Source organism: Mirounga angustirostris, unplaced genomic scaffold, assembly GCF_029215605.1.
Source record: "Mirounga angustirostris isolate CCGP_5_RB_7025 unplaced genomic scaffold, mMirAng1.0.hap1 SCAF_15, whole genome shotgun sequence".
Classification (NCBI taxonomy): Eukaryota; Metazoa; Chordata; class Mammalia; order Carnivora; family Phocidae; genus Mirounga; species Mirounga angustirostris.
In genome coordinates this window covers 29526967-29535470 of record NW_026991723.1, presented here as the reverse complement: position 1 = coordinate 29535470, position 8504 = coordinate 29526967, and positions in this window count along the sequence as shown.

Sequence of the window (8504 nt, the reverse complement as noted above, 5' to 3'; positions counted from 1 at the left end):
AAATGTTTTAAAGTTTCTATCAACTGCTCATACAAAGTTTTAAATCATGGTACCTAGAAAAAATTTTAAGAGATCATGATTTAAACATCTTGAAGAGATCATCATTCAAGTCTTATTCTGAGACTTTTCCTCAGAGTCCTTTTAGGCATTAAAGCTGACATAAAAAAAAAAAAAACTGGAAGGCAGTTCAGCCTTCTCAATCAAACACTTGAAACGGTTTCATTTGGAAATTTTATACAAATTTCAGACACAATGTTTTCTCTAAATATTTATTTATTTACCTATCTATTTACTTATCTCTGCTATAATTTTCTAATATAAAAAAAGGTAAAACCTCCAAATCCCTCACAGGTATTCCATTGTGTTATACCAATATTATCATTCTTTCTATGTGTATTGTGACATAAAAAGCTAGAAAGTGCTAGAAACACCAGCAGAGAGGGTATCAAGAATGATTGATGAGGCCAGGTAGAAGTATATGTCTGCAGAAGAGGTGGGGGCACGAAACTGAGTGGGCCACTCTATGGAGAGTGGGCTGGTAGCCTGTTTCAGACCACGAAGGTCACACAGAAGTGTTCTCCTGCATAAGCAAATAATGAACAGCAATTCTCAAGCTGCCTTCTCCTTGGCTTCCTCTAGGCCAACACTTGTTTGTAACTGAATTTTCTTAAGCAGATTGTCACTTTACCCATAGTGAAGTGACTTAAAAAAAAAAAAAAAATCCTGTGCCATGCAAATTCACCAGGGAAGAGAGTTAAGGTTGCCATTTTATGGATTTTTCCTGTTAACATTTATAACTCCTCACAGTGCTTGTAGTAAATAAATAATATTGCCTTACATACAAAGAATAACTGAAATGTCATTGTAAGATGACCCGTGAAAGGATTGACTATATGGTGCAGATTTTTTTAAACCCAGGTTTGGGCCCATAAAGCGCCATCGAATTCACACACTCCCCCAACTTTCAGGTTATATAGCCTCATTCCCTCGGAAAAGATTACTCAGGGTTTCTAGTCTGTGCCTAGGGTGTCACGTTAATACCGGGAAAGCATGAAGGTGGTAGCTCAGAGTTTAACCAAGCTGGGGTCCGGAAGTAGGGGCTTCTAAGGACAGGATTTGCGATGGGGGTTCCTCTGGGTCTCCCCTCCCCGGAGAATGCCCTTTCTCTCTTTCTTTGATATGGTCAACAGCTCCTCTTCCTTTCCTCAGCAGCCCCCTCCCCACACTCCGCCCTTTCAGGAGACAGGGCTTAGGCTCACACTCCCTGTGCTCCAGGGCTCCAGCACCTGTCATTTGTTCTTCATACCCTGCTAGACCCTGAGTTTGTCTAGAATTACGATGGTGTCTTTTTTTTTTTTTAAGATTTTATTTATTTATTTGACAGAGAGAGACACAGCGAGAGAGGGAACACAAGCAGAGGGAGTGAGAGAGGGAGAGCAGGCTTCCCGCTGAGCAGGGAGCCTGGTGCAGGGCTCGATCCCAGGACCCTGGGACCATGACCTGAGCCGAAGGCAGATGCTTAATGACTGAGCCACCCAGGCGCCCCTATTTTTTAAAAATGTTTTCATTATGAAATAAATCATACATTCAAAAGTGTGTTTGTCACCTGTATGCACATTTTCAAGAACAATAATAAAATGGATTATTATTTTTTTACAATTTTTTTAAGTAGGGTCCACACCCCATGTGGGGCTTGAACTCACAACCCTGAGATCAAGAGACACACACTCTACTGACTGAGCCAGCCCAATGCCCCAAAATAAATTATTTTTGACCTTCCCAATCCCTTTGGTTCCTGCACCCCTAGAAGTAACTGCTTCCCTGAGTGGGTTTGTCATGCTTTTGCTTTTCTAAGTACTACCTGGTTTTGCCCTTTGTGTAAATGGAATTTACGTATGCACTTTTATGAGACTTGTTTCTGACCCAGGTATTTCACCCAAGATAATGTTCATAGGATTCATCTTTGTTGCTATGAAGTAGCTAGGGCTCGTGTATTTTCATCTCTTGGTAAAATTCCATTGTATGAATTCTCCACAGTCTATCTTTGCTACTTTGATGGACATTTTGGTCATGTCCATTTTATGCCATTACAAATGCTGATGCTGTAATGTTCTTGAATGCCCCTCCTGGGCATCTTCTTTCTCTTAGAAATATATCTAGGAGTGGGATTCAAACTTTCTAGGCAATGCCAAATTACTTTCCAAAAGCAATTTTCCAGCCTGCACTCCAACCAGTGATGCCCCAGAGTTCCCACTGTTTTGGTCTTGTTCACACTTGCTATGGTCAGACTTTTAAATTTTGCCAATCTGATGGATATGAAATAGTATTTCATGGTGTTTTTAAGGAAGATGGGTTTTTCATTCCCCAATTCCCAGCACCTAACAGAAGAGTCTGCATGCTGTGGGAGCTCACAAATCTTTTATCTGATGATCAACAGCAATAATGCAATGTGACAAGTACCGTTAGAGAGGAGAATGTTAACATATTTGTAAATTAACCGTCCCTTAAGTCTTCCAAGCTAGTTGCACATCAGGGTCACCCAGGTATCCTTTTATTTTCTCATTGACATTTTATTATGAAAAACTTCAAACATACAGCAAAGTTGGAAGGATTTTACAGTAAATACCCAACATGGATCCTACCATTAGCATTTTACAACACTTATTCTAAGGAGATTCTTTTGAAAAAATGTCAATTCCCCAGGGCTGAGATTCTGATTCTATAGCTCTGGGATGGGAGCAAAGACTCTATTTGTGTTTCTTCGTTTTTGTTTTTAAACTCCCCAGGTGATTCTGATGAGCAGCCAGCCTTGGAAACCATTGCCTGAAGGAACTTGCTGCAATAAATAAAGAAGACAGATTTATAATTAGCCTAGCAGGGCTCATTCTTTGTGGGGGGATTAAAGTTCTGCTGGGTGCCTAAAGCCATTTTCTTAGACCACCAGCATTCCTAGGAAATGTATCATCCACGTCAGATTTGTGGAGGTGTTCCTGGGAGGTGGCAGGTCAGGTCCTCCTAGCGCCAGAAGCCAAGAAGCACCCAGGTCCTGTCCATCCCACTCCTCCCTCTGAATGTCACAGGAACTTGCCCTTCAGATCCATGCCAGCTCCTTTCAACATTTGGGTGTTTTTAGGGGCTGCACTGTATACCCCGCCCGAATTCCTATGTTGAAGCTCTAACCTCCAGTACCCCAGAATGTGATTGTATTTGGAGTTAAGCTCTTCAAAGAGGTAATTAAATTAAAATGAGGTCATATGGTGGGCCCCAATCCAGTATGACTGATGTCTTTACAAGAAGAGAAAATGTGGGCACAGACGTGCACAGAGGGAAGACCATGTAATGACAGAAGAAGACGACCATCTACAAGCCGGAGGGAGGCCCCAGAAGAAACCAACCATGACAAGACCTTGATCTTGGACTTCAAGCCTCCAGGACTATGAGAAAATAAATTTGTTGTTGTAGTCCCCAGTCTGTGGTACTTGGTTATGGCAACTCCAGCAAGCTAATACAGGTGTGGAGGGGAAGGCACCAGGCCTGGGGTCAGATGGCAGGGCAGGCAGACCCGGGCTTGCATTCCTTACTCCCACAAAACAGGCCTCCTTCAACCACTGGGCATAGGTGCAGGAGAAGGTGCCCCTGGCCCCAGGGCCCTCCCCACGGGGCTACCGGGAAACAGGAACATGCATTACTCTCCAGGCCCTTGCTCCTCAGAGGAGGGGAACTGTCTGTATATATGAGGGGTCTTCAGAGCTGCCGACAGTCCCGCCCGTGGCCGACTGGCCCCCATAACACAGCATAGTGACAGGGCTCGAGGATGTTTCACCGCTTCCACCTCAAACCTTCCCCCTGAAATCTCACCCACACGGAGCCATTGCTTCTCACATCCCCCTCACTCACAGCGAGAACAGGAATGGTGGCTCAGCTCTCCAGAGTTTTAGTCACGTAGCATAGGTAAGTGCATTCCGGTTCTGTGCCTCTTCCCACCATCTCAATCAAGATAAGTGATGGACTCTAAGTGGCAAGAATGCCAATTGTGTAAAACAGCATTTTTGGACAGACAGAAGCTGTTTTTTTAACATTTACTACATTGAACATCCTTTTTAGCCTTCCTAGGAACAATTAGAACCTCGTGGTAACTTTTCTGACCCGCTTGATTGCAGTAAGCTGTTTGTTTCTCCTGGCCCTGACCCACCACCATCCCCATCACCGTCCCCACCAGCCGGCCTGGCCACACCTGCTTCCCATGGTTTAAAAATCCTCTTTGCGGGCGCCTGGGTGGCTCAGTTGGTTAAGCGACTGCCTTCAGCTCAGGTCATGATCCTGGAGTCCCGGGATCGAGTCCCGCATCAGGCTCCCTGCTCAGTGGGGAGTCTGCTTCTCCCTCTGACCCTCTCCCCTCTCATGCTCTCTCTCACTCTCTCTCTCTCAAATAAACAAATAAAATCTTAATAAATAAATAAATAAATAAATAAATAAATAAATAAATAAATAAAATAAAAATCCTCTTTGGCATTTCATTTCTTACCACATTCGTCATTGGCAAGGCTTGTCCTCTATGGGCCTTCTACAGAGGGGACTGTCATCAGAAAGAGTCCTACGTGGACATCAGTTGCAAGAGTAAGCAACTTGCTTAAGTTTCATATTTTGAGGTAGGGGTGCCACTGGTATCTTTCTCTTCCTGTTTCTTCTTTTCCTGAGATTGCTGTCCCATCTTTGGATACTTCAGTGCCTCCGTGAGCCTCCCTATTCAGTAATGGGTCCCTTGGAGTTTTTGGTTTCAGACTTTCCAGATCTCACCCCACCCCTTGTGTTTCCAAGCTGCTTATTTAGATTTTCTTGTGCTGCAATCCTGTTTTACTTCTTGTTGCTGTTTAAACAATTCTCCTTTTACTGTTTCAGAGTATCTCAGCGCTGCTATTCAACTGCTCATCCAGTCTCCTAACTCCAACCAACCACCTTTAAATATTCCTTACCCTTCCAGTCTTCAAAGCCCTAATTCTCCAAGTTGGCTTGGCTCTGGGTATCTTCCTGACAGGAAGGAGGCAGAAGGTGGGGGCGGGTAATCATTTTAGAATTGGAATCCCTACACTGAGCAAATTGCTTTTTATGAGAGCTTGATCCGTCTGATCCAGGATCAAAGAATGGCTGCACCCAAGATGAGTGTGTACAAGAGCGGTGGATGGCTTCTTAGATGTGGACAAACGTTTCTGCTGAACCCTCAATTATTCATGTGAAGTACTCTGGTTGCTGGAGGTTGCTCTGAGAGAGGGATTGAGTGAAAGTGTTTGGCACCCACATTTAGCGGGAGCCAGGGAAGAGGGGAGAATAAAATGAAGAATGTGTCCATGTGCATGCACACGGCTCCGTGTGTGTGTGTGTGTTGCAAGCAGCGACAGATACTCACAAAGACAAGCAGAGCCAAGGCTGACCTTGCCCCGCCATGGACGTGATTACACCCATGTGATTTGTTTCAGACCTGTTTCAAAAAGTCCCTCTCTTGTCCCCTCCTTTGATATGTCCCTAATGGCTCCATCTGGTCCTGCCTAATGCCCTGAAATCTCCAACTTTAGAATTATTCCTTTGGGTATGGTTCCACAAGTCCAAGTTAACCTTCAAAAATACTGTCTAGTAACCTGGGCAGCCGTTAACACCTTGATGTCAGTGGCTTATCGGACTCAGGCTAGAGCTGAGCTCTGCTGCCTGGGAGCCCTGTCAGTCATTGATATATCCATGCCAAGTGGGTTATCAGACTGGTAATCAGCGCTATAGCTGGTTTTGCAGGAAGGGATGGGGCACAGGCAACTTTAGAAGGGTGGAGGCAGCTGTTTGATGAGAAAGAGCCCGCCCTGGTGGGGAGTCTCAGAGAAATGCCAGAAGGTAACAACATATGGGGCTCTGGGCCCTGCAGAACACGTATGTCAGACTTGATGATTTAACATTTCTAGCATCTAAGAGTAGAGGGAAGAGAGGCACAGCCCTGAGATTATTTTCAAAGACTGATTTCAGAGGAAGGAAAAGAAGGGCAGGCTGCTCCTGGGAGAAAGGATTTCCAGTGAGGTCCCCTCCTTGCTGACCTTTTAGGTTCCAACACCAAAGGCGTTCTCCCTGATTCTTTACATCTCCACTGGCCAACTCCAACTATTTGCACTCAAATCAAGCTGTCTTTGCTCCCAATTGTAAAGCAGTTGACTGAAATAGGACATAATATGAACACATTCAGTCTTAACTAATGGATGCAAGACCACAGAATCTGGGTAGCTCTGTAATCTCCCTGTCCTGCACTATAAAGGGGGACAGGAAGCTCACACAGCTTCAGGCCTCTTCCCTGAACAGACCCCTTCCAAAGCCAAGTACTGATTTGGGGTTTGTGATTTGGAGCTCCTAAAGAAGCTCCCCCCACCCCCCCAATCTCAAACTGCATAAGCCTCAGGCCCCAGTAAACCTGGATCTATCCCTTATTATCATCCTTGGCCACATACTCAAGGAGCCTGTAGCCAAGCTTGCTTGCAGAGGGCAGAGGTGGGAGGTGTTTGGGGTTGGGGGTGTCATTTTAATTAGGAAAACCAAATTCCACAGGTCTGCTGGAATTTCTCTGCAAAATTAGCATACCTACCAACTTGATATTGTGGGCCATTTAAATGTCCTTTGCTAAGCTGTTTCTCTTTTTTCTTATCCCCCCCCCCTTTCTCTTTCATATTCTAGACTACTCTTTTTGGAGATGTATTTTTATCTTCCTCTTCCTCACCCCACCCAAGTTTATAGCAAGGTATGAATAGAGTCTTTGGATATGACACCAAAATGCAGCGTTTCTGAGAGAAATATTGGTGGGTTTGTTTTTCCAATTATTATGACTCTTAGAATCCACACTCAGCTTGGATAAATGGATAATATCCATTTAAGACCATTTTTTACTAAAGTCAATTGGTATGAAAAGACTTTCTGGACCAGCCTAATTCACAGGGCTGCCCCCAGCATTCCAGTGCTTAATTACTTAATGCATCTCAAACATAAGCACTCTGGAAACTCAAATAACCCTATTAAAGAACGGTATATCATCTTTTGTGGGGAGGGAGACAAATTGTGACTCCTAGGTTGGTTGCATGGATGTTTATTTTTTTTAATACACACACACACACACAACACACACACACACACCCCTAATCACACTGTCAGCCCAGAACGAGGTGAGGAAAGGCTGGTTTTACCTAAAGACCAGTTAGTTAACTCTTCATATTTTCAATAAATTATCTTACCCTCCCTCATCTGTAATTCATCTATATTCATAATGTGGACCATTTCAAATAGCACCTTTCAGCTGTGTGTGAAACACAAGTCTACCCTGCAGGTTTGAGCAGATGAAATGTTAAACACTGTAGCAGGGTCTCTCCAGAATAGGACTTTCCATTTAGGGCAAGAGGCTGAGAGCCCTTCAGCACAGAGGCACTTCCGTCTAACCCCATCACCCAAGCTTGCCTCGTTTGGGAAGACAGTGTGGGTGGGAGCATTTGGGTGGCATACCCCAAAAACCACAGTAATTGGAAGGGGAGAAAAGCAAATATCAATTAGTAATTCCTCAGCCAGCTACCAATCTTGGTTTCCAAGGGACTCCACCTTGGTCTCTTCAGAAGTAGCAGCTTCCCAGGGCCCTCTGACAGAAACGACGCGAATCCACATACATCTTGGTGCACTGAACATTTTCCCCAGGGAGGCTCTTGTTATCTGCCCGGCGTCCCTGGCTCTCTGCCTCCCTGTCAGCCTGTGGGCCTGTCAACCAGAACGCTCCCAGCTTCTCAGGGCTTCCGTGGGAATGCGAGCAGGAAAGGGCTTTGAGAATTGAGGACAGGCAAGGTGGTGGTGTTCGGCAGCGCTCTGGGCACCCCGCATTTCCCGCAGTGCTGGGGATGCTGCAGTGAGCTTCCCTGCTCCCCTGGCAACCCCCGCCCCCGGGTTCGGGCAAGCGGCTCAATGTTAGCAAATAACGTGGGGCGGGGGTGGGGGGGTGGGAGAGCACAAGGTGGGGAAGGCAAGGTGGCGAGCCGAGCCCCCCCGCCCGGCGGCCCCCCGCAGAGAGGGCCGCGGGGGGGTGGCCGGGAGGGGGTGACCAGGGCTCGCCGGAGCTCGCGCGGCTGGGCGCCTCCCAGGAAGGCGGGGAGGGGAGCGCCTGTTTACCCAGGAGGGCTGTGCTGATAGCACGTTCCTCGAGTTTACTTTGCTTTCCTTGAGTTTATTGTAAAGGGGTAAAGTTTTCGGATCTGTCACGTGACCCTGACAGGTCCTGCCTATGGCGCGGCAGACCACCCACGCCGAGGGCCATGGAACTGCTTAATAGAAACAGGCTTGTAATTGTGAGTCCGCGCTGCACTCCGCCGAAAGCCTCCGGCGGCCCAGCGCGCCGGGGTTTTTACACTTTCCGTTCCTTTTGTAAAGACGAAGGAGGAGGAGGAGAAGACGAAGACGAAGACGAAGAAAAAGACGACGACAGGGAGGACAAAGAGACCCAGAGC